The sequence below is a fragment of the Ambystoma mexicanum genome, chromosome 7q, assembly GCF_040938575.1.
Source record: "Ambystoma mexicanum isolate Mex_15411 chromosome 7q, UKY_AmexF1_1, whole genome shotgun sequence".
NCBI classification, from domain to species: Eukaryota; Metazoa; Chordata; class Amphibia; order Caudata; family Ambystomatidae; genus Ambystoma; species Ambystoma mexicanum.
The window spans coordinates 1,099,938,952-1,099,966,042 of NC_090941.1; the positions used below are offsets into that span (position 1 = coordinate 1,099,938,952).

General features: G+C 46.9%; 1 protein-coding gene across 1 annotated transcript in view; it reads right to left on the reverse strand.

Annotated features, from left to right (window-relative positions):
• Nucleotides 1-17,519: 17,519 nt before the first annotated feature.
• The window catches only part of LOC138528049 (uncharacterized), a 30,880-nt gene continuing 21,308 nt past the window's right edge, over nucleotides 17,520-27,091 (reverse strand). Inside the window, exon 2 of the mRNA XM_069639489.1 lies at nucleotides 17,520-18,164. The gene's annotated coding sequence lies outside the window, so the exon portion shown is untranslated. The remainder of the gene's footprint in view (nucleotides 18,165-27,091) is intronic.

The following is a 27,091-nucleotide window of genomic DNA, read 5'->3' on the forward strand; positions in this document are numbered from 1 at the left end:
ATGATCACACAATTAACTGGGAACGCTTTGGCGTGGGCAACCCCATTGGTGTCCCAGTCAGATCCTGTGTTACAGGATTATACTGCCTTTAAGGATCTCCTTAAACAGACCTTTTTGCGGACGGAATGTGCCCACATTGCCAGTGAGGACTTACTGGATGTGCGGCAAGGGAACTCCGATCTATTGTCCTACATAGCAACATTCAAGAAATTGGCTACGGAAGCTGGGTGGCAAGAACAGGCTCAGTATACGATTTTCCGCAGAGGTTTACGGGAAGAATTAAAGGACGAACTCGCCAGAATTCCTCGTCCTGACTCCTTCTCGGATCTACTAGCGGCAGTACTAAGAATTGACTTCCGCTTAACCGAACGGAAAAATGAAAGAAAGAAGAACCGTGGTTCAATCCCGTTCTCGGACACTCACACCCCCGCCTCCTCACCTGCAACTCGAAAAGTCCGAAACGAACCCATGCAAGTCGGGACCACTAGACCTCCCTTGACCGCCGAAGAGAAGAAGAAGAGACGTGAAGAGAATCATTGTCTATATTGCGGTTCTGCTGTCCATCTGTTGAGGGATTGCCCTGATGTGCCCCCCAGAAGGTCGGGAAACGAGCGCCCTCGGTAGTTGGTAGGACGGACTACCGAGGGGCGCTTCCCTGTTCTTATACCACACTTTCCGTTACCTCTGCCAGAACGCCTGAAGACCTCCGCCTGATGGTGATAGGCATCACGCTCCGCTTCAGAGACAAGGAAATTGACATGCAAGCGTTGTTGGATTGCGGAGTCGCTGGAAACTTTTTGGACACCTTGTGGGCAGATAAGGTGGGTCTACTCAGAATTGCTAAGTAGGAGGACCAAAAGGTGGAAGGAGTGGACGGAACACCCCTATGTTCCGGACTCATACCTCATACCACTGAAGCAATACAAGTATCTATACAGCAACACAAGGAGCAGATATCGTTTGACATAATCCGAGCTGCTCACTTCCCTGTCATCCTGGGTATCGGTTGGCTCCGGAAGCAAAACCCAACGGTGGATTGGACAAACAACCTGCTAAGCTTTCATTCCAAGTATTGTCAGAAGGAGTGTTTACCGGAACCCCAACATGAAATGGTAAAGACGGTATGTGCTACAGAACAGAATACCATTCATTGTATACCCAGTTGCTTTTCCAAATTTACTGAAGTGTTCCAAGAGCAGGTACCCATTGAACTTCCACCGCATAGACCCGAAGACTGTGGTATTGATCTGGTCCCTCAGGCGTTGGTTCCTTTCGGCAGGATGTATCCCCTCTCATTGTCAGAAAAGGCAGTCCTCAGGCGCTACCTTGACGACAATCTCGCCAATGTACTGATTTGCTCTTCTAAATCACCCGCAGGCGCCTCTTTGTTTTTCATTCCTTAGCGCGAAAGCAAAGAGTTGAGACCGTGTATAGACTACAGGGGTCTCAATAAAGTGACCGTCAAAGATCGTTACCCGATGCCCATCATCTCCGAGATTCTGGAAGCCGTTCAGGGCTCTGTAGTATTCACCAAGCTCGACCTACGAAACGCCTACCATCTACTTCGGATAAGAGCGGGTGATGAATGGAAGACGGCTTTCCGCACTCCCTACGGCCTTTATGAATATCAAGTGATGCCGTTTGGCCTAGTGAATGCACCCTCCATATTTCAGAGGTTCATGGACCGTTTGTTTTCAGATCTTTTGGGCCAGAATACCGTGGTCTACTTGGATGACATTCTGGTGTACTCTCGCAATCAAAAAGACCACGTTCCTCAAGTTGAAGAGGTCCTACGTAGGCTGAAACAACACCACCTTCTAGTAAAGCCGGAGAAATGTACCTTTGCCCAGTCTTCCTTATCCTACCTGGGATTCATTTTATCCGAGCAAGGATTACTATGGACCCCAAAAAGGTCGAATCCATTCTTGGTTGGCCGTCACCCACCTCTGTCAAAGAGATACAACGTTTTTTGGGACTGGCAAACTTTTATAGAAAGTTTATACCCAACTTCTCACAGCTTACTCTACCCATAACTTCGCTGTTAAAGAAGTCTTCTGAACCCTTTGTCTGGTCAACAGCCGCTGAGGATAGTTTTCTCCGCCTGAAACAAAGTTTCTGTTCAGCACCAATACTTAGGCAGCCCGATCAGCTTAGTCCCTTCATTCTGGAGACCGACGCTTCAGCGGCAGCCGTAGGAGCAGCTCTTCTGCAATCAGACCAAGGCCAGGAACACCCTGTGGCTTACTTCTCAAAGACACTGACTGCGAGCCAACGGAACTATTCAGTCATCAAGCGGGAGCTTTTGGCCATGAAGCTGGCTTGCCTTGAGTGGAGACATCTACTCCAAGGAAGCTTTCATCCTTTCCAAATACGCACCGATCATAAGAACTTACAGGTCCTCAGACAACAAGAATGTTACAACACCAGACAAGCCAGGTGGGCTCATTTCTTTGCTCAATTTCATTTTTCCATTTCCTACATCCCGGGTACTCAAAATCAGATTGCTGATGCCTTGTCCCGCAGAGACGACTTGAACCCTACCTACAGAAAAGAGTTAATGTTCCCACATACCCAAATTATCTCAACGGTGTCCTCTTTTATGCAGGAGGTAAGGGAAACCTCTTCGATGTTCCTGCTCTAGACGCCAGTAAACTGCCTGTCAGTAGGAAAGATGGTCTATACTTCGTCCAGGGAAAACTGTTCTTGCCCGTGCAGAAACATCGCCAACAGGCTCTTCAGTGGTGTCACAACGCCAAGACCGCCGGACATCGAGGAATTAGAGGAACATTGGAACTGTTAAAACGTTCTTTCCATTGGCCTAACATGAAGACAGATACTAAGACCTATGTACGGTCTTGTTTAGTGTGTCAACAGAACAAGTATTCTACCCAAAAACCGCTGGGATTGTTACAACAAGACTCTGTTCCTTCGGGTCCTTGGAAGTCCATCTCTACCGACTTCATCATGGTTACTGTCGACTCCTACTCCAAACTCGCTCATTTCTCTCCCCTGTCCAAGCTGCCCGCAGCCTCTATCATGGCTGAAGTATTCCTCAGAGATATCTTTAGATTACACGGCTTACCCCAGAAGATCGTATCTGATCGTGGTACCCAATACACCTCCAAATACTGGACGGCCTTCTGTAATCTCTTGGGCCTGGAGAGGGCTCTCTCTTCTGGTTATCACCCTCAAACAAATGGCCAGACCGAAAGACTCAATGGATCACTGGAACAGTATTTAAGATGTTTCACTAATCAACAACAAGACAACTGGGTAACCCTGCTTCCCACAGCTGAGTTCACGTATAATAATGCTGTGCATTCCGCTATGAGCATCAGCCCTTTTTTTTGTACTTATGGTTTCCATCCTCAATCCATCATACCAACAGCCTGGAATGAGACCAACATCCCGTCTTTGGAGACCACTCTCAATCGACTGAAGGAAGCTCATGACACCGCGGAACGAAGTTTAGGTGAGACCAGCCGACGGTATAAGGAACTATCCGATAAACACCGAAGACAAGTGCCTTCTTGGGACAAGGGTACAGAGGTCATGTTGTCCACCAAGTTCCTACCCCGTTGGGTCCGCCCTTCTAAGTTGTCCCCTCGTTTCATTGGACCTTTCAAAATAGAGTCAATAATCAATCCTGTTGCCTACCGTTTAAAGTTGCCAAAGACTCTCCGACGGATTCATCCAGTGTTCCATTCCTCCCTCCTTCGACCCTTTGTACCTGATGCCAGGAAACAAGCTGCTCCCAAGTTAGTGATTCAACCTACTGCTACCTCGCAGGAATACGAAGTCTCCCAAATTCGAGACTCTCGGTACCATCAAGGACGCCTATAGTACCTCATACATTGGAAAGGCTACCCCTCTTCCGAGGATACTTGGGAACCGGCTACACAGGTTTTTGCCCCCCGGTTACTTCTACGATTCCACAGTCTCCACCCGGGTAAGCCTGGAGGAAGGGGTCTTCAAAGGGGGCATACTGTCATGACCATTGGCGCTTGGAGAAACGGCGACAAAGGAGAACCCACTACTCTTCAACATCAAGTGAGGAGGAGGAAGGCACTTTGGGGGAACCCTTCTTATCAAGTTTGGAGGAGGACATTGCAGACCCTGTGGTCAATACTGCAGGGCAGTCACTAATCCCTGAAAGCTTGCAATTCCTAAAAGAAGAAGACATGGCCACGCCACAGCAGTTACAGGAGCTGGTGGCAGCAGTCCAGAGCCTTAATGTTGAAGTCCAAACACTCAAGACCTCCATCCCATTCAGAACTTGATTGACCATCCTGAAATGTAGCAGGTGCATTCTTTAATCCAAAAGGCATTACCTTGAATTGGTAGAGGCCAGCTGGGGTAGAAAATGCAGTTTTCTCCTTCGCATGGTCTGTCAGGATATTTGCCAATAGCCTGACGTTAGGTCAAATGTGCTGAGGTACTTGGCTGCACCAAGTTTGTCCACCAGCTCATCTGTCCTAGGCAAAGGATGGGCATCACTCAATGTGACTGCATTTAGAGCTCTATAGTTCACGCCGAATCTCAACTCCTTGGATCCTGCCTTTGGTACAAGCACAACTGGGCTAGACCATGGGTTAGTAGAGGGCTCTATAACCCCGAGATCAAGCATCTTGTTGACCTCATTCCTTATATGGGTTCTTACATTGTCAGACATTCTGTAACCCCTGATTTTGACAGGCAACAGTCACCAGTGAGTATCTCATGCTGGCCCCAAGGGGTTAAGCCTGGTGAAAGTGAGAACAGGGAGGCAAACTGATTTAACAGTAACTTGCACTCATCCTGCTGTTCAGATGTGAGACTGGAAGAGAGATTAACTCCTTCCACTTGCTCATCTAAAGGTAAGCCTCTGAGGAGGTCAGGCAGATGTTCACTCTCCTCCTCCTCTTGAGCTGAAGCTAGAAGCAAAGCTCCTATGTCAGGTCGAAAGACATATGCCTTCAAACGGTTGGTGTGAAAGACTCTGGGAGCCTCCTTAGGTTTGTCTAAGTCTACCAGATAGTTCACCTCTCCAGGTTTACCCACAACCTTGAAGGGTCCTATCCATGTGTCCTACAAGGACCTCTGTCTTGTGGGGACCATAACAAGAACAAGCTGGTCTTGAGTAAACTCAACCATGTTAGCCTTCTGGTCATGCCAATGTTTGACCAGAGCTTGACCAGCCTTCAAGTTATCAGTTGCCTCTGCCATCATGTGTGACATTCTCCTCCGGAGACCTATCACATAGTCAGTCACTCTGACTGGCTTGGGGGAAGGAGCACTCTCAAACCCCTTCTTAATCAGGGCCAATGGACCTCTGACTGGATGGCCATAAAGAAGTTCGAAGGGACTAAATCCTACTCCCTCCTGAGGGACCTCTCTATATGCAAAGAGAAGGCATGGCAGTAAAGGTCCCACTTTCTCTTAAGGGGTTCTTCTAAAGCACCTATCATGCTCTTCATAGTTCTGTTAAACCTCTCTACCAATCCATTAGTTTGGGGATGGTAAGCAGTTGAGAACTTGTAGGTTACTGCACAGGTTTTCCACATGGCTTGCATGTAGTTGGACATAAAATTTGATCCCCTGTCAGATATCACCTCCTTAGGAAAACCTACTCTGGTAAAAATACCAAGTAGGGCCTTAGCCACAGCTGGAGCCATAACAGTCCTCATAGATATAGCTTCAGGAAATCTAGTGGCATGATCCACTACAACCAGGATAAACCTGTTGCCTGAAGATGTGGGAGGATCAAGAGGACCAGCAATGTCAATCCCAACCCTCTCAAAAGGAACTCCCACTGCTGGGAGAGGCACTAAGGGTGCCACATTCTTGGATCCACTCTTGCCAGAAGTTTGACAAGTGTGACAGCTTCTGCAGAATTTGTCTACTTCTGAACCCACCTTAGGCCAGTAGAAGTAAAGAAAGAGTCTTTCCTTGGTCTTCTTAAAACTTAATTGACCAGCCAAAGGTATCTTGTGGGCTAACTGCAGAAACTGGAGTCGTTTCACTAGAGGTACTACAAGTCTTTTGCAGTCTCCAGGGGTTGACTCAGTTGGTTCACTGTAGAAGAGGCCATCTTCCCAGTGCAACCTATACTTCCCAGGCTCAGTCCCATTGAGCTGAGACGTTGCCTGTTGGCGAAAACCTTCCAAGGTAGGACATTCTCTTTGTCCCTTACTGAAATCTTCCCTGTTGGGTCCATCTTCTGCCAGTAAAGTCTGCAGCTCAGGATGGTCAACAGGGTCCAGATCTCCTACCAAGGTAAGATCCTCTTCTAGATCTGATTCCACAGTATCTAGTTTGAACATACAGGGTTGAACCTCACACTCAGCCTCAGCTGGTGTGGGAATCACAGATGTGACTTTGGACAGTCTTGGAGATGTCCTTCTGGGCACAGGAGTGCTTGTTGGTTTCTTGCTAACACAATAGCCTACAATATTACCACGGTTATATAAGATAACCGTGGTAGAAAATTTAGGGTAGATACCACTGCCACCAGCCATGTCTAAATGTTAAAAAGAGCGAAACAATGCTCTAGGAGGTACAGATAAAAAGGGCTAAGAGTTAACCCTTCCAGTACTCCATGTAATATGGGGATCTGCGGTTAATTTGACTAAGTAAAGTTAATGGTAACTTTACCCTTTTCTGGGGGACAGTAGTCAGCCTCAGAAATGGAGTCGGTGGGAAGTCTGAACAACAACCCTGTGTCACTGCACAGAAGGTGCTGTGTGACACACAAAAGAGGGGGCTACTGAAGTCTTGTACTCCAGAATCCACAATCACAAAAACAGGTAAAAACACATAGCAAAACACAAGTAAGAGTGGTGAAAAGCTCACACTCTTACCAAGTGGAAAAGAAATAACTCCAGAGATCCAGCAAAGCTGCTGAGGGACTCACTAGGTAAGGGAAATTAGCCATGAAATGAGAATTCTCCCTAACAGCGACTGTGATGCTGGAAATGCATTGGAGGGACAGGGCCTCCATGTCCTTGCCCTGTACTCCTTTTATCATGTGTGTTCTGTGTTATTTTCTGCACAGGAGTCCATGCAGGACTCCTGGCAGTGCAGCTCTTCCTGTTTTTGGTTGTTGTGAACAGACCCTTGGGATACCCTTATGGCACCCATGGGTGGGGGTACAACCCTGTACTACTAGTGTATGTTTTTGGGCACCTGTATCTGGCCCACAGAGCAGGGTATGGACTGGTGGCAACTCCATACTGAATTTGACAGGTGCCCTGAGTATTCTCCATTTTGGGATACCCAGGCCCTGCCATTGGAATCAGTTGATTTGTGATAGGAGACAAGCTGGCCCATGTGGCCTCTTGCTTTCTATTGCCTGTTACCTTGTTTCCCCAAAGTCCTAGGAAGCCCAGACTCTGTCCCTTCCCCTGACTGCTGTTGGGTGGAAGTTCCATATATGGTATTGTGGGGAAGTCCAGGCCAGACTGGCTGGTGTCTTCCCAATGACTGTATGTTTTGGGTACACCCGTGGGGTGGGACCTGGGTAAATGGAGTGTGTGACAAATATGCATTCCGTATTATGGGTGTCTAGTTTCTGGTGTGTGACACAATGGCTGAGACAGCCCTGCCTGAAACTGGTATGAATGCAGTGTGGAGTGAGCCTTATTGACTGCCTGCCTGCCTAAATGCCCTTCTGAATGATTGGTCGCCTGAGTGTGACCCAGCAGAATGAATGAGAGACCAAACAGTATATCTGGGGACCTCTCACTGATGGAAATTGTTCAGAAGCTGAAGTCGAAACTTGATGCTTATTCTTGATGCCTGCTGGAAGAAGAAGAATTGCTGCTGCTGTCCTACGCCAATCTGAAAGCTGCCATACCTTCAAGGAACTGATCCAAGAGAGGACCTGGCTATGAGACCTCTTCCCGAGCTACGAGGGAACATCGTACACCAGCTAACCTTCACCAAGGCTCCCTGGAAGTTAGTCCTCGAAAGGCTGCAGACCGGAGACGAGGATTGCAGAGGAATCTGAAGTGAAGCACCCGGACATTGAAGTCCATCGCCGTCGACCGAGGTTTGGAGGTAATTCTGTAACCTCCATTGCCCAAGACACTTTGAAATCAAGCACTCCCTTGTCAGCACCGTCGACCGCTTTGTCCCGCTGGAGAAAGTCAAGGCCCCCGACACGCCGAGGAGAATCTGCTGGTGGGTTTCCCGCCAGCCGAAGTCCTCAAAGACCCCAACGAAGATCGGAAAGCCAGCCATGGTTGAGACCCGATTGCCAACGCCAAAACACTGATGACCCGACGCCCTTGCAGGGTCTACGTTCTTCATTGACTCTTTGCGGCATCAAACTATCATCTTCGAGGTGCACTGCGTGACTCTTCTTTGCAGGACGTCCATGACCAATCATCGACGAGCACCGCAAGGACCGAAGCTGCCACCTCTACAACATTGTTCACCCTTTTCTTTGTGGAATCTCAGCGATCCATTGCTCCTGCCTCAAAGGGAGTTCACTCAAGAAGGATCCGTCGACAACCCGTCGTCAAACTCTGCTAAACCAGATACATTGGGGTAGTAGAACATTTGTAGAACGGAATAAGACTCTGCTAAACAATATATGGCCTGGGCTTGTCAATATACTGTATTTACAGGTTTCCCAGGTGGGGGCACCCTCACACAGAACTGTGCCTAGTAGTAGAGGCCCAGTATCTGACAATTGTTTAACAAACTTGTTTTCCTCTCAGGTCTATGGTGTATACCTGTTGCTATTGATTTGTATGCCATTTGAAACTGACAGCAGTTGGTGCATTTTAATGGAGTCAAAGAGTTATTCTGGTACATTCATCATTATAGTATTGCCTGAGCACAAAGTGTGTTATTGTATGTGTATGTAACTTGAACCTTATTTATATAAAGAACTGGTTTATAGTGATTGTTTCGAAATACAAAAGTTTCAACAACAAAGCATCAAAAAAAGTTTTTTCAAATGCATTTATTTTTTACGGAGGGGCAACAAACCTCTGTTTTTTTTTTAAAAAAAACACATATTACTATATGAAACTAAACTAAACCCTTTAACATTAAAAAAAATGCATTCACATTTTTTTTTAAAACTTTGTCTTTGAAGGTTTTTTGTTTCGAAACTATTTTTTCTAAACAATGCCTGGATACCAAAGAACTGTGTTATCACTGACATAGTGTGTGGACCTTCCTTTGTGGGGGCTTGGGGCCTACACTGTACTTAAGAACCAGCCTGCATCACCACCCGAGAGCTAGGCCTTGGTTGCTCGTCCACGTTTACCACATAGAGAATTTTGGCTGGGGTCCTCTGTGCTTCTACTCTGCCACATAGAGGGCAGGAGTACAGAAACCTCCCTCCAGTCTTTACAATCCGTGCTTTCAGAGCAATGCAGGGGGGATTGTTGTTCCAGATATATGGGACTACAGTTTGTGAAGTGCCTGTAAAAAGGACTCCGGGACCGGGAGTGCCTGGAAAAAGTAGAGGAGCTGCCTGGAAAAAGTAGAGGAGCCTGGGAAGTACCACTATTTTGAGGGCATTTATCCAACCCATCCATGAGACAGAGAGAGGGCCCCATTTGTGCAATTGCTGTTTGAGGAGTGTTAGAAGGGGTTGATAGTTTGCCCTATAGAACCCTTGCAACATCTGCATGATACTGACCCCCAAGCGCTTGATGCCACCCTGTACCCACCAGAATTGGGACCCGCTTGCGCCTCTCCCCCACCAATGAGAGATTCAGTATTTCAGATGTTGTTATGTTCACCTTCAGGCCCACCACTTCCACAAATATTTTTATTTCCCGTACCACCCCTTGCAAGGATGCCTCTGGATCTCTGAGGGTGAGGAGCATGTCATCCGCACAGGCCATTACTGTGTGTTCCTCCATCCCTAATGGGATCCCCCGGATCTATTGTCTAGCTCGCAGCGCAATCAGGAGGAGCGGCAGGTGGATGGCGTATAGGAGCGGGGAGAGGGGGCAGCTTGCTTGGTCCCTCTTTCCAACTTAATTGGTTGGGAGAAGTCTCTGTTGACTAGAAGCAGGGCAACTGGGTTGCAGTAGTTTGCTCAGACTTTGTTTATAAATCCCGACCCAAACCCCATTATCTCCATGGTGTTGAATAGGAAGGACCACTCCACCCTGTCGAACGCCTTCTCGGCGTCCTACGAGAGGAGAATGACCAGGTCTCCCTTCCATTGGATCATCTCTATAATGTGACATACCCTCCAGATATTGTCATGGGCCTGCCTGCTTTGAATGAATCCGATGGATTGGTCCGGATGGATTACTGTGGGAGGAGGGCTTCTACTCTGTTGGCTAGTAACTTAGTGTATACTTTTGCATCCTCATTTATCAACGTGATGTGCCAGTAGAACACACATTGTGCCGGGTCTTCAGCTGGTTTGGGGAATAGCATAATTTTGGCTTCCTCCATCGTTTGGGTGATATGGCCAGATCTGCCAAAGGAATTAAACAGCAAAGCTAACCTAGGTGCTAGTGACTGTTGGAAAGCCCTGTAAAATGCTGCTGGGTACCCATGCGCCCCAGGGGCTTGGTTGAGGGGTAGGTGCCTAATCGCCTGGCTCACTTCCTCTATTTTAATATCAGCCTCTAAGGCTGTGCGGTCCTACGAGGTGATTTTTGGGTGTGGAAGTGATCCCAGATATGCTTTTTGCTGCGCGTCATCCGGTGTGTCTGACTGATATAGTGTGGCATAGAAGTTAACAAACTGCTCAGTGATTTCGGGGGTGGTGGTTACTTTATCTCCCTATGGGTTGACGATCCCCTGGATTATTTGGGAGACCGTTTTTTGCTTCAGCTGTCTTGCTAACAGCCTGTCTGCCTTGTTGGCTTGTACATAATATTTCTGCTTTAGAGCTAGGAGATTCATTTCCGCTTTCTTCATCTGCAGGAGGTTGAGCTTCCCCCTTGTTTATTTTAATTATTAATTTATGGCATTTGTGGTATGCTTTCTGCAACTTTCTACTTGAGTCTAGGACAATTTTTCCTATAATGTCCTGAAGGCCTTTCTAGTTCTGTTTCCAGGGCCCTCTGCTTTGTGAGCTGCCGCGCCCTAATGGCTATCAATTCCCCTCTAAGCGTAGCCTTAAAGGTATACCATACTACCGCCTCGGGTACCCCTGCTTCGGCATTGTAGTCAAAGTACTCTCGTAGTGCAATATGGTCCATTTCCATTGTTAGGGCAGCTGATAGTGGGGTGCGACCCTGTTTTTGTTTTGCGTTAAAGTCTCCCATTACCAATACCCCCCCCCCTGTCTAAATGATTCCAACTCTGTGAGGGCTGCTCTCAGGAAACCAACTTGCCCTGAATTTGGTGCATATATTGTCGCAATTGTCATTGTTGATGTCTCTATTTGGAGCGTGAGGAATAAGTACCTCCCCTCTTTAACCACCTTCGAAGACAGTATTTGCACCTTTAGTCCCTGTGTTACTGCCATTAGAACCCCAACTACCTTACCCTGAGCGTTTGCTTGTATTATCTGCGGGTATCGCCTACGTTTCAAGCTGTGTGTGTCGGCTTGTTTGATATGGGTTTCTTGGAGGGTCACAATATCTGGTGTGTGATGTACTAGCAGCCCATCTAGTTTTCTCCTTTTGACGGGGTGTTAAGACCCCTTATATGAAGTGTGAGGAACTTGACCATCATATGCTGTATTTCTCATGTACCTTTGAGATTTTGCCCTGGAATTAACTATTGCAGGTGTCCCACCCCCCAACTTGGACCCCCAAGCCTCTCCCCTGAACTGCCCTTTAACCAACTTCCCTCAACTCCCCCATCTGCCTCTCTTCACCCTCCCCCAGCCCCTCCTCACCCTGGTGTGAGTCACAGTACCTAAGTGATTCCCGAAGCCAGGGCCCGGGAGATGGACTCGCATAATCTGCCATGGTCAACTTGTGCGGCGTCCTAAAGCCCATGTTGTGAATCCAAGTCTGCTAACTGTCTGTAGCCTCCATCCCAGTGAGTCTGCAGCTTGGATGTGTTATGTCCCTGACGGATGTTCTTGGCTATCCCAAAGTTAATTTACTGCTGATGTCGCTCCGCGAGTGTCATTTTGGTGTTCCGGATGCTGTGGGCCCTGCTACTGGGGTCACCTGCGGTCCTTCCTTGCTCGTGCCCATTCCCATGGCTCGGGGTGTTGTGAGAGTCGTGATTCCCTTGCCTTTGGGCGGTCATCCTCTTCCTCGATGTGTAAGAGGTGTGCCCCTTCCTCCCTTGTTATCATCTTATGTTGACGGCCTTCCCACTGAAAGAGAAGCCTGAAGCGGAATGTCTACTTATATTTGATCTGCTTGGCCTAGAGCTTGGCCATTTCCTTTCTTTTCTGGAGGGTTGATTGTGCTAGGTCTTGGTATAAGCGTATGTCCGCTACGTTGAAAGTGATTGGTTCCGCTGGGTGGGCTACTTGGAGGATGGCACTTTTTGGGGGCACCTTGCTACCACCAAGCTTCTTGCTCACGACGCTTGGGGCCCGTCCTTTGGATCCTATCAATTACGATATCCCTGGTCCCCTCAACTCTCAAGAGGTCCGAGAAGATCTGTGTGGCCGTGGATTTCAGGTCTGCGTCTCCTATTGCTCCCACAAGGTTGCGGATGCATATGTTTGACCTGTGGGACCTGTTCTCTAGATCTTTGCATTGTAGTTCCATATTTTAGGTTACCCTCGCTAGGTCTTCTACGACCACATCTATTTTGCGTGTATCCTCTGCCACCTCTTGAAGGGCCCTTTCTATGGTGTCCGTTCGTTCCTCCAGGGCAGTAATGTCTCTCTGCATGTCCGTAATGGAGTGCTTCATCTCCCCCATGAATGACCTAAATTTTGTTTGGAACATCGCTGTAAGTTTGTCATAGAACTCTTGAAAGTAGGCTTCTATATCACGTTTTGAGGTGGCCATTCTGGGGGGTGGGTTGCCCGTTTCGCTTTCTGGGATGCTCAGGAGTTCCTGCATTTTGCGCGTTGATCCTGGGGATCTGATTCCCTAGCCCAGCAGCGCTGGATGGGGCTGTCTCGACCGGCCGTCGTGGCATCAGGTAAGCCCCTCAATTGTAGCCACCATGTCAGCCTTGCCCGCTTACCCGGTGGCGTTCTCCCTTAAGACACTCCTGTGGTTTGATATTTCCCAGGTGGCCTGCAGCTCTCCCCTACGTTCCTTCTTGCCTCGCTTGTTCTAGATTGGGCGATTATTGAGGCCCCCCCTTCATGAGCTGCCTTCTTCTGTGTAGTTACCACCAGTCTGTCCTTCGTGGGGTGGTGTCGTCTAGGGTCGGCGATGGGACCCTGTAGTCCAATGGTGTCTGAAGGAGCGTACTTATCTGGGTGGGCGAGGCCGCCCACTCGTGGGTTGCAGCAGCACCAGGGTTTCAGGGGAGCGCCCAGTGTCTCTCTGGTCGCCCTCTCCTCTTTCTTCTGTGTCTGCCCAGCCTCCTCACTTCTGCCTGGTGAGGAGGGGGAGGGGGTCCACCTGTGCCGCCTTCATTGTCTGACTGCGTCTTCCTTGCTTCCCGCTGAGTTGGGGATGTCTCTTAATGGTTGCCGCTGCTGTTCATGTTTGTGTTCCCCTTGGTTGCTTGTCTCCCATGCGTGTTGCGGGGCTCGTGTTGATTAGGGGCCTCTTTCCCGGTGGGGTTTCTACATAACAGCTCATCCTTGGATGCAGCCCGGGGGAACCGTGCTGTGACTGTTTGGTGGTGCCCGGGGGATTCCGTGTGAGGGGTTAGGCTTTTCCGCAGAGCCTCCGGAGCCCAAGTCTTAGCCCTGGCATCCGGTTTCCCCACTGTGTGGAGCGCGGGCCCGGCCATGGGGTGGTTCCTCTACTTTCACCCAGGAGTATGTGTCTGTCTCGTACGGGGACTAACTCCGCGCATGCCTCTCCCATCCGGCCCGCTGCTCACGTGCTGGTTACGGCTCTGATCACTCACTCGTCTGCGCTTGGACTTCTCTTGCTCACTCGTCTGCGATTGGGTATCTCTGGTTCCCCCGGCCGTCTGCCGCTCTGGCACCTGTCAGTGTTGTGCTTGGTGCGGCTCTGCTTGCTTGACTCCGGGAGGGTACGCTCCCGCTTCAGATTGACGCCGCTGTGGTGTCCCTGCGCTAGGGTGACCAGACGTCCCGGTTTTTCCGGGACTGTCCCGGTTTTTGCTGCTCTGTCCCCCTTTCTCAAGATTATGTTCCCATTGGAAACTGCAGTGGTCCCGGTTTTTGGTAGTTTGTCTTCATAGCTGGCAGGCATAGCTCGCAAAGAAGAAATGCTGCATTTTACAAATTAAGATAGTGTTCGTTTGTTAGAAATTGATTATAAAATGTGTTTATTTTAACAGTAACACTGAAACCGCCTCTCCTCCAAACGCTACTTAAGTGTAGTGCCTTGAAAGTGCCACTTTCAAGAGTTAGTCCTACTTTTATGTTAGTTGCCCTGTCCCGGTTTTTTACTTTTTAAATCTGGTCACCCTACCCTGCGCGCTCCGCCTTCTGTGCCGCACGCACTGACTGATTGTACTTCTTTCGTTGGTTGTGGTGGCGGGTACCCCGCTACAAGTGCCCTGCTTCATTGTTTAGGCCTCTTCGGGGAGGAAGCTGGCTAGGCACACGTCCTGACTGTCTGGCAGCCACCTTGAAATTCCCCCTTTTGATATTTTGACCAATTGTAAGCGATTTATTAAGTTATTGTAATTAGTTATGTTTCTAACTTTTTATGTTTTCATATTTTATGTAAAAAGTAATTTTTTGGAACTAAATCACACTATCTATGAATAGGATTTTACATGCCTACAGAAATAATGATTAATCCTGTTGCTTTCTTTCCAATTCTCCTGAAATGTGTGCTGTAAAATGAACCATTTAGACCGAGTATTTTAAAAAAATGTCCTGGTGGACAACCACTTTGAATCCAGTGGTTCTAGGGTGGTTCACTTTATCACTCAATTGCTTTATAAATCCACCTGCTGCAACTGAGTATCATTATTATATTACATTTTCATGAATCGTATAGTGCGGTTTCCGGCCCCAGTGTGACTGAGGTGGACACCCCAGCGCTAACAGAATGAAGAACAAATCAGGAATTGTTTACAAATGATTAGGCATCCATTGGTTTACTCAGCATCCGAGCCAACAAGACCTTTGTGGCTGATTCATAAAACTTTTCCTGTAGTGCAATTGGTTATTTATAACGCATTTGAAACCCAGAGGTTTCTAAGCGCGGACCCGGGCATCGAACCTGTGTTGCTCAGCGTTGCTATGCTTCCAAGGTGTGCCGTGTTTCCCCTGAGCTATCCTTCCTGCTGTGGGCCTTCGGCATGAAAAAAGTCAATGTACATGTTCATACATCAGAGGTCGAAGTGGGCGGGAACTAAACTACAACGTTCTCGCACGAAGAACAGATTTTATTTTAATAGACTGCTTGGGCCATAACGCCCCTTCCTGACCCACCAAAAAGCTCCACGCTGCAGTTATATGCCTTTGTCTTCTGCAATCAGTCATTGGTTTCTGCAGGCACAACTTACTGTACAGGTAATGGGAGGGATATGTTGCTATACTCCTGGCCATTTCCCTTAAGAGGTGTGAATGGTGATGATTGGAAGCGGAGGGTGCATAAAGCTGCATGCTGTGGGGGACAATGACCTAAATCAATGCTGGTCATTTCAATGCATTTTCTACATTCTTGGTATGTTGCAAAACACAGCTTGTGGGGTGGAGTGGAGGAAAGGCAAGACTCAGGTATAGGGCTTAAATTGGGGGAGTGAGGGTGAGTATGAGGTCGCAGGGGCAGGTGGTGTGACCCGGGGGAGATGATGCACCTTGGAACGACCACATTGGCAGACCTTCTAGAATGTACACTTGTGTGTCGGAGAGGGTGATCCAAAGGTCTGCAAACACCCCCCCATGTCATAACAAAATGGGTCTTCATGTGGAAAGAGATGCTACTAATCATCAATTGCTGGCAAAATGTCAGCACAACTAACTTACGCTTGTGGGATTTGGACAGCAATGGAGGCTACTAATCATCAATTGCTGGCAAAATGTCAGCACAACTAACTTACGCTCGAGGGATTTAGGTGGAAAGGGAGGCTACTAATCAATTTCCGGCAAATTACCAGCATAACTAACTCACACTTGTGGGATTTGGACGACAATGGAGGCTACTAATCAATTGCCGGCACATTGCCAGCATAACTAACTCACACTTGTGGGATTTGGATAGCAATGGAGGCTACAAATCATCAATTGCTGGCAAAATGTCAGCACAACTAATTTACGCTTGAGGGATTTAGGTGGAAAGGGAGGCTACTAATCAATTTCCGGCAAATTGCCAGCATAACTAACTCACACTTGTGGGATTTGGACGACAATGGAGGCTACTAATCATTTGCCGGCACATTGCCAGCATAACTAACTCACACTTGTGGGATTTGGTTAGCAATGGAGGCTACTAATCATCAATTGCTGGCAAAATGTCAGCACAACTAACTTACGCTTGAGGGATTTAGGTGGAAAGGGAGGCTACTAATCAATTTCCGGCAAATTGCCAGCATAACTAACTCACACTTGTGGGATTTGGACGACAATGGAGGCTACTAATCAATTGCCGGCACATTGCCAGCATAACTAACTCACACTTGTGGGATTTGGATAGCAATGGAGGCTACAAATCATCAATTGCTGGCAAAATGTCAGCACAACTAACTTACGCTTGAGGGATTTAGGTGGAAAGGGAGGCTACTAATCAATTTCCGGCAAATTGCCAGCATAACTAACTCACACTTGTGGGATTTGGACGACAATGGAGGCTACTAATCATTTGCCGGCACATTGCCAGCATAACTAACTCACACTTGTGGGATTTGGATAGCAATGGAGGCTACTAATCATCAATTGCTGGCAAAATGTCAGCACAACTAACTTACGCTTGAGGGATTTAGGTGGAAAGGGAGGCTACTAATCAATTTCCGGCAAATTGCCAGCATAACTAACTCACACTTGTGGGATTTGGACGACAATGGAGGCTACTAATCATTTGCCGGCACATTGCCAGCATAACTAACTCACACTTGTGGGATTTGGATAGCAATGGAGGCTATTAATCATCAATTGCTGGCAAAATGTCAGCACAACTAACTTACGCTTGAGGGATTTAGGTGGAAAGGGAGGCTACTAATCAATTGCCGGCAAATTGCCAGCATAACTAACTCACACTTGTGGGATTTGGACGACAATGGAGGCTACTAATCAATTGCCGGCACATTGTCAGCACAACTAACTTACACTGAGGGATTTGGGTTGTAGGGGAGCCTACACTTGAGGGATTTGGGTGGCAAGGGAAGCTACTTATCATCAATTTCTGTCAAACTGCCAGCATACATAAAATCATCAATTGCTGGCAAATTGTGAGCATGCATATCAGAAGAGACAAGAGTCATAGGAAACATATTTCAAACTAGGAGGACAAAGGTACTCAAACATGTCACTTTCAAGGTAAATGCATCATACTCAAGCAAGCACCGTTGTTTAAAAGTGATTATAAACGACATTTCTCTTTAAAACAATTTGTTGATATTAATGGAAATCACATTTTCTCCAACACAGCCATCTCTATCCTTCCACGTGAATTAATGTGAGAAATAATGTTATAACAGTGCAGACTTTGAATCACTGGTAAATAGTTGGTATTATTGTTAAAAAAGAATAACAGAAACAAGTACTCTTTAACAAGATTCCTGTTCCCAATTCATATTAATAAGCTTTATGCTAATGATAGTAATTTACGTTTCATAAAAATGTCCGAAAACTCAACCAGGTCCAAAGTACAGTGACCACATCGCTAGCACCCCAAGGACCCTGTTATTTTATGGATGTATGGAAAGGCAGAGTCAATGTTCTTGAATTTGATAGTGAGACTGGAGACGGCCGGCATGTCACTGCAGCAGGTGCTTTAACCCATTGACATATTAGACCCATGAATGGTGTGAATGAGAAATCATGAACATACAGTTCTTTATCATTTCGTAAATCTTGTAAGCCCAATTTGAAAGTAAAAATAATTATTGGTTAATATATATGGGCAAAACACTTGTGGCATATTCTAAGAATTGGCAATAACTGTATCCGGTGCTGGCACCAAGACGGTTAAACGCATGTCTTCATTCGAAACAGGGCGTCCTACGGGTTTAGCCACCTGTAAAATACAAGGCAAATGTCAATTTGAGACTCATGTTAAGAATAGTCAGTTTACTTACAATCCCCCCGCTGCCCCAGACCTAAAACAACTTTACTGATGGATGGACGACACAATGCTAGCGTGATGGTTGGCCAATCTTGGGCATCGTGGGTCAACCACTGTCGGTCATTGATAAACCGTGAACACACCAGGCTATTCCTGGATTCTTAATGGGAGGCCACGGATTATCCGTGGGTTATTTGTGGTCACCCATGAATGACCACGGCTAAGCCACAGTTATTGGTGGATGAACATATGCATAACCATGCATAAACCACAGTTATTGGTGGATTCTCCATGGTCAGCCATGGAAGCCCATAGATAAACTATGTCTATCTGTGGGTTCTCTGTGGTCACCCATGGATGACCATAGATAAGCCACAGTTATCGTGGGTTCCCTGTCGTCACTCATGGATGACCATAGATAAGCCACAGTTATCATGGGTTCTCTGTGGTCACCCATGGATGACCATAGATAAGCCACAGTTATCGTGGGTTCCCTGTGGTCACTCATGGATGACCATAGATAAGCCACAGTCATCATGGGTTCTCCATGGTCAGCCATGGAAGCCCATAGATAAACTCTGTCTATCTGTGGGTTCCCCGTGGTCACTCATGGATGCGCATAGATAAGCCACAGTTATCGTGGGTTCCCTGTCGTCACTCATGGATGACCATAGATAAGCCACAGTTATCATGGGTTCTCTGTGGTCACCCATGGATGACCATAGATAAGCCACAGTTATCGTGGGTTCCCTGTGGTCACTCATGGATGACCATAGATAAGCCACAGTCATCATGGGTTCTCCATGGTCAGCCATGGAAGCCCATAGATAAACTCTGTCTATCTGTGGGTTCCCCGTGGTCACTCATGGATGCGCATAGATAAGCCACAGTTATCGTGGGTTCCCCGTGGTCACTCATGGATGACATAGATAAACCACAGTTATTGTGGATTCCCCGTGGTCACTCATGGATGACCATAGATAAGCCACAGTTATCATGGGTTCTCTGTGGTCACCCATGGATGACCACATTTAAGCCACAGTTATCCATTGATTCTCTGTGGTCACCCATGGATGACCATATACATAACCATGCATAAAGCACAGTGAGCAGTGGTTTCTTCGTGGTCACCCACATTTGCGCACCACAGAGGGACAGTTTTGATACAATGGGCAGTTCCGCAGTTGCTGGCTTTGTAATCGGGGCGCAGAGCATGGAGCTGGCTGTTACCCGTTCTGTGCTCCACGGTCCGTGTTGAGGAAATCTAAGTAAGTGCCAGGTTGGTTATATACCGACCAGGAGGTATTGGTTTGAGAGACTCCTCAAGGTCTTTATCATAAATGTTTTTTCTCTTTAGATCCTGTTAATGGTCAACTGTGATTTACGATTGCTTGAATATTCACACATGGGAGTGGGGGCGGGGGGTGGAAACATCTTATTGTTGGCAACATGTAGATGCCTTGCCAGAAGTGAATAGTGGGTTGAAGACATACTTTTTGGTTTCAGTTCCTGTGCTATGGACACTTGGACTTCAATTAGGTCAGTTTGATTGGGATTAGTCTGTTAAGTTGTGAAGTTGTAGTTACATTTTTTAGACTCTCAATACTTTATTTATTTATTTATTTATTTATTTATTTTACTTGTGTATAATCAAAGAAAGTGATTTTTACAAGGATGCGTTCTATGAAGTGAGGACAGCTTAGAATTTATGCAGCCTGAGTCCAGGCGTGTCGAGTGCAGTAATGTTCTCAAAGTTTATCTATGGTACAGTCGTCAGTTGCTGGGGGCCTGGGCACTGGAGTTCGATGGCCAGAGAAACGTCTAGGTTGCAGCGTTGATTTTGACAAAGGCAGCTTCCAGTATTTTGGCCGTGGCGGCAGCCCAGCGGGATTTTTCACCAGATATCAAACGGTACCACCATGTTTGTTCGTCGATCAGCACTGAGTCGAGCCATAGGGGAGGCAGAAAGGCTGTACGCACATCACTTAGAGCAGGGCAATTTAGGAGAAGGTGGCGGATGGTCTCAATAGAGTCCGGAGTTTTACACAGTCTACATGTAGTGACAGCCGACAGCCTTCTCATCGCTAAGATTTCTCGAGTGTGGAGCAGGTTTAAGCGTGCTCTTAAAAATGTAGAGCGAAGCTTTTTATCCGGAAATCTCAGACAGTACGCCATGGGGAATTTCAATTTATTGTAAGTTGGTGGGAGATGGTTGAGGAACTTGGTTGCGACCGCTTTGTCGATAGTGTTGATCCAGTCTTGCAATTTCAGTTTTTCACTGACTCTTTGCGGGTTCGAGATCAGGTAATTTAGTGTACATTGCAAGTCCTCCAGTTTGGTTTTTTGGAGGAGTGACCATTTTTGGACGGCCTTACAGTTCGATGATTCGAGTTCCTGTCCAATGATGTTAAAAATTGGCACGCCGTCTTTAATGAGAGTCTTCCTGAAGAGGGCAAGTGAGGACCCGCTGACAGTGGCACTTAGAGATAAGAGGCCCAGGTCTCGTCTGATGGCTTCAATCGGAATGGCGTTGGGTAGGCCTAGGAGAGATTTCCAAATGTAGCCCTTCAGTGTCCTCCATAGTTTGGATGGAACAGTGAACATGGCGTCCATGCCTTAGGTCAGGGCCGGAACCATTTTTCCTTTGTAGAAATTAATGGCCGGCACTAGCGAGAATTTGCCATACTTTCTGTCAATCGCTCTTAGTTGGAAAGTTAGTTGTTTGGTTTTAGCCCACAGACGTTGTTGCATTGTAAGTTCCTGTGAGGACCCGTCGATAGTCACTCCTAGATATTTGAAGTGCGGGACCACTTCGATGTTGGTTTTGCACACTGACCAAGATTGAGGTTTTTTCTGGGAGCGGCCCGATCTGGAAAGGATCATGATTTTCGTTTTTGTCTGATTGATCTGAAGGTTGTACTTTATTTATTTATTCATCACAAAAATGTTTTTGGCGGCTAGTTTTTGAATGGCAGCGGTGTATCCCTGAAGATGGAGAGAGTTATCTATCCGAAACGCGTTGGGACTACATGGGAATCATATTGAAGTTCTGATTACTCATCATCTGTGATTCTGACACGAGCTGTTAGAGGGGTTCTTTGATTTCTTACTCATATTGTGCATCTAGTGGAGCATAAGACACCAAAGATATTGTTTAGAAAATTGTATTGACAGTGTAATTTTATTGTTACCATTTTTTTTTTATTCTCAATACAAACCAATGAGTATGTAAAAAGTCACTACTATTGCTTTAATTTAATATTTTACACTTTTTTTTAACATACAGAAAAGTGTTTGTGGCCCTTAGTGGAGTGCATTTGGGCTACCTGTGTGATAAATGGGCCTTTTCTTGTGCACCCTCCAATTCTGTGTCTGCCTACACCAACTGAATAACACAATGAAGCACGTTTTAAAGATGAATTCATATGTATGACGTGTACTAGCTTGACATGCAAAAAAAGAATGGAATTACCTGCATCTTCTTTTTTTAATTAATTAATAAAAGAAAAAAAGCCAGGGCTTCTACACCCTGGGCAGATGGCAATTCCTCGCAGCTTATACATGTGTAGTCATATGTTTTCAAGCTGGGATCTTGTGAAAAACCGTCTCTATACAAAGGTGAACTTACTGCACAGTTTCATTTAGTGAGTGTCTTGAAGTGCTAAAGGTAGAGTGATGTAAAGAAGCCAGTTTTAGATCTGAATTATTTTGCATACTGAGACTTGTAGTTCTCCATCCAGGGTGTACAAACATTATTTTGGCTTAACATGTTTCTATAAGGAGTTACATGTTGTCAGGTTGCTTGACTGTGTGATTTGTATTTGTGTGTGCAAATTATCACTAACATGCAGTGTAATTGTAGTTTTTGAAAGCCAAAACTTAAATATGGATCCCGAATAAAACTTGGGAAGTGTGTGTTCAAGTGGCTAAATTGCAGAGTTGGTTAGAATCCTGGCTTCGCTGCTTAACCAAAGCAGGTTATCCCGAGCAAATAATGTATTATCTATGTGACCTAACTTCATGAATGTGTCCTTAGAAGTGATTAGGTTCAGACTTCACGGATAGAACTCCCATACTTTAATTCTGTTATTGTTCCACTAGCTCTCCCTCTGCCCCATAACACTTGATTTGACAGACAGATACATAGGCCCTCATTAGGACTCCGGCGCTAAACCATGGTGCTATTAGCACCATGGTCCATGCCGGAGTCCGCCATGGAGAAAGGGGGAATTACCACCCCATTCCAAGGTTGGCGGGGCGGTAATTCCCCCTTTCTCCATGGCCCTTCCCCATTCCCATTTTTGCCCCATAGGGATCAATGGGAATGGGGAAGGCGGCAATTACGGTACCGCAAATTGCGGTACCGTAATTGCCATCAAGGTCCCTTTGCGGGTCCCTACTTTAACAGCTGGTCCAGACCAGCCGTTCAGGTCGGGAGCCGCAATGGGACCTCATAGTAAGGCGTTAAGGGGTTAACCGCACCGCAGCCTTTTACAGCGCCGTTAACCCCTTAACGCCAGGGTCCTAATGAGGGCCATAGTCTCACCAGACAGTCAATGCACAAGAGAGCCTAGTATAGAGGACTGGTGACGGCAGAACCAATGTTAATGTCCTCCCCTGTTACTGGCAATCCCCAAAGTTGCTTGAGGCCATCCAGAATACTGCCCACAGGCGAATGAGTGAAATTCTCTGATATGATATGATATGATATTTTATTTGTATGGTGCTCGTACACAAGTGTTTCAGAGCGTGACTAGGCAAGGGAGGGGAACAGGGGGAAACACAGCACAACATAAAAACGATCTTACTAGGCCCAGTGACATTGAGAACGCGCAAGTGCATGGGAAGGGAAAAGGCAAAAAGTGCATGGAAGGGGGAGAGTGGAAAGTGCAGAGCCGAGGAGCGCAGATAAATAAAATAAATAGAAAATTGAGGCAAACTGTGGTAGTGCAGCCAGCAAGTTGTAAGTGCTGTGTTTAAGGCAGCAGACAGGGTAAGTCTGAATAAGTGCAGAAAAAGAAGAAAAATGGGGGGGCTGTATGGGTACAGATACAGTCCCAAGGGTAAGGGTGGCCAGGAGGCAGTGCAGGAAGATGGCAGGGTGAGCAGGTACCTGGGTCCCAGGGGACAGAGGGTGGCCAGGTGCACAGTGCCAAGAGAGCAGATCAGCAGGTGAGAAGGGGAGCGAAGGCAGATGCAAAGAGGAAGGTTTTGAGGTGCTTCTGGAACCGGAGATGGTTCTCCTCAAGTTTTAGAGTGGCAGGGAGGCTGTTCCAGAGGGAGGCCCCAGCCGAAGACACAGATCTACCCCCAGCTCGTTTCTTTGAAAAACAATTGACCCGGAGGGAATTAGAGGTAGAGGAGCAAAGAGCTCGAGAGAGGAGGTATTTGCGGAGGGATAGCTGAAGGTATTTTGGACCCAGGCCTCAGAAAGCCTTGTGGACAATGCAGAAGGTTTGGGATTTAATCCTTGCATCCACTGGGAGCCAGTGGAGAGATTTCAGAGCTGGAGAGATACAATCCCAGGGCTTGAGGCCAAGGACAAGTCTCACAGTCCTGTTCGGGATAAGTTGTAGAGGTCAGAGAGTAGAGGCAGGTAGATTTAGAAAGAGGCTGTTACAAAAGTCCAACCGAGAGAGAACCAGAGCTTGGGAGACAGTGAGCTTCTGAGGGAAGGAGAGGAAAGGAAGAATTCCTCTGAAGAGGTGCAGTAGGAAGTTTGACTTTTTAGAGACCTCAGAGATATGGCCGAGAAGGAAAGTGTGGAGTCAAAGATGACCCCAAGGTTCTTAGCCTCGCAGGTAGGGGTAGGAAGAAGGGCCAAGGGAGGCCGGCCAGAGAGTGAGGGAAAAGGAGGATCTCCGTCTTGCTGGCATTCAGACAAAGATCATTGGCGGCACACCAATCTTGAATGGCAGTTAGGCAGTCAGAGATGAGAGAGGGAGAGTAGGTGGCCGAGGGCAGCCTGAAAATGAGTTGAGTGTCGTTAGCGTAGCACTGGAAATTTGAGCAGAAAATGACAATGCCCCGTTATGTTATGTTATTTAGTCTTGCATCTCACACCTCCCACTTCTGTGTTCTTGCAACTTCATGGCCAGCACGAGATGGGATGGAGGACTATCATAGAAGTCAGCAAAGCAAGGCATGTTTGTATATTGCAATGTTATGTACAGATCTGAAAAGATAGGGCTTTCTGTGGTGTGTGAGTTTGAGATATTCTGTGGGTTCTGTGGAGCAGTGATGGATGCTCCTAATGTATATTGTGTGTGTGCTTGTCTGTGGTGTTTGTCAGAGTGGTGTTTAAGGAGTGTGGAGAGTTGTGTTGGTCTATCTGTGATGAGTTGGTGTGGTGTATAGGGAAGCTTAGTATAGACACCTGTCTACAGTTGGTGGATTTTAAATTGTGTAACTGTGTTGTTTTGTGGTGGGAGTTATATGGCGAGATGTGTTGTCTGTTATGGTGGGAGGCAGATTAATTTTGAGGTGGCTATTGTTACTATGTCTTGCCCAACAAACCACCTAATAACTGGGGACAACCTTTATCACTTTTAAAACATTGCAGTTGGCCGCATTTATTTTTGTACATCCATGCAACACAGTATTTCTCCAGCTGCTATGCCTTATCATGCCACATTATAGGATCTTAGGCTAAGTCATGCTATATCAGGTGACATCATGCCATGGCCTACATTTAGGGTCTACACTTCTACTCAGTTACCCAGCATGTCCCCTCTGACTGTCCACTGACACCTCAAAGACACTGCAACTACAGTGTCACTCAATCTTACATGAGATTATGGTGAATGCAGATGGTCATGGGCCATGAACTAGCCATTGACAAAGCTACCATTTGAAGCTACCACCACCCCTGAATATTCGGTGTACTTGCATCTCTGGCAGAAGACATGGCAAGCAATGCAGGGGTAGCTCGTTCCCCACACAAATCTTAACTCGCCTTCCTTAAGTGTTACAGATAATTGTGATTGCAGTCTCTAGGCCATGCCCCCTAGACACCAATGTACAGAAGGCCGCATACAGAGGGGCTTGCCCCGTACGTCTGTCTTTAGGTGGCGTGGCCTGGAGGGAACCTAGAAGACTTCCACGGAGCCGATTGAGGTAAATTGAGGACTGGGGGAGTGTATTGGTGGGGCCGTGCAGCGGAAAGGGGATTGACAGGGTGAAGGAGCGTGGAGGTAAAGACTGACCTTGAGGAGGCAGCCTTCATGGCTGCCTCCCACCCATTTGGACTTTTGTTTGTGGGGTTTAGTCCCCAAACCAATGATTGTTTGATGTGCAAATGCTGTATGCGTGATGTGTACCTTTGTCAAAGGATGGTTTTAAGCAGATGGGTTTATCACAAGACTCTTCTGGGGGTACCTAAGTCTTGAACTTATTAAGGCGAATCGGGCAGTTTAAGTAGATCTCAGGCTCATAGCAAAGATAAAAGTTATGTTTCAGAAATGTCTGTTTGCATGCAGGTTTACATGAATGTGTTTGTACATGTGTGTGTGTGTGTGTGTGTGCGCGCTTGGGGCAAAAGTGCTGTTTGTGGGCATCGAGAGCGACATTATGCAGAACTGGGTGCAGCACAGGCATATATTAAGACAGGCTGTGGGATATGATGTCTGTACTCGCAGCATGATGGGAGGCCGTACAGGCATACATTGTTGAGGCAGGCCCTATTTTACGTCACTAGCAGCATGGAAATGTCTTTACTAGGGGCAATGCTGTCATGTATTGCTGTGACCAGAATTATTATTTTCTTTAGGGGTGCAGATCCCACGACTTGATTTGGGAAGAACCTGCTTGAAACTGGGCCAATGCTGGCATATATTGTTGAGAGAGGCATCCTGTTTTTTCTTTGAGGATAGCCAGCATCAACGCATGTTTGAAAATGTTCCTTTGTGCTGTTGGTCATATAGAATCTATTTGAGTGTACACTGTCCTTGTAATGGTACCCCTTGGGCTACCTGGGTGTGTGAATATTTGAAAAACTTAGATGGTTGTGTAAAGGGTTGCAGAGTAACCCCTTTTGAAGGAATAAGAAATCTATTGTTGTTAGAATCTATTTTTGGTGCTTGCTCTCCTGAACTGAGACAGCACTTGGCTGACTCTAAGGAAAAAGTGTACTTGTAAATTGTCAGGAAACCCCTGCCATTAGAGACACTGGGGCCAGCATTACTGTAGTGGATGAATTTTTTTTCAAGGCTGAGGATGTTGCTAAGGCACCCAAAAGCCTCACTAAGCTGGCTGGAGGCCCTGTTCAAATGCTTCCTAGACTACCAGTGCTCATCCAGTGCAACAACATGACTGTCAAGATACCTGTTAGTGTACAAAGTGAGGTGCCTGGGAATGTCCTGTTGGGGAATGACTTAAAAACTCTTGGAGTTGTATCAAGCACCCCCAGGCCTCCCAGCAAAAGGAAACAAGAGCAGACAAGGAGGGCCAGGGAGAGTACTTTAGATGGCTCTCCAGAAGATGTTACAGAAGAATCTGTAACACCTAGCCCACAGGAATTGCTAACTGCTATTTCCAGGAAGAATGAGACAAAGGGGAAACCCAAGATCTCAAGGAAAAAGCCAGAAAGCACTCCTGTACTACCAAGAAGGACATCCCCGACATGATTGTCCAAAGTCACACCTGTGACTGCTCCACCAGCTGAGGCTGAGTGTGAGGAACAACCAGGGACGTTTGAATCGGCTGCTGAAGATTCAGAGCTGGAAGAAGACCTTACCCCTGTTGGAAATCTGGATCCTAAATACCATCTGAGCTGCAGTCTTTACTGGCAGAAGGTGGCCCCTTTAGGGCAGACTTCAGCAGAGGTCAAAGGGAGTGCCCTATTCTTGATGGTCTTCACCAACAGGCAGCTTGACAGCTGG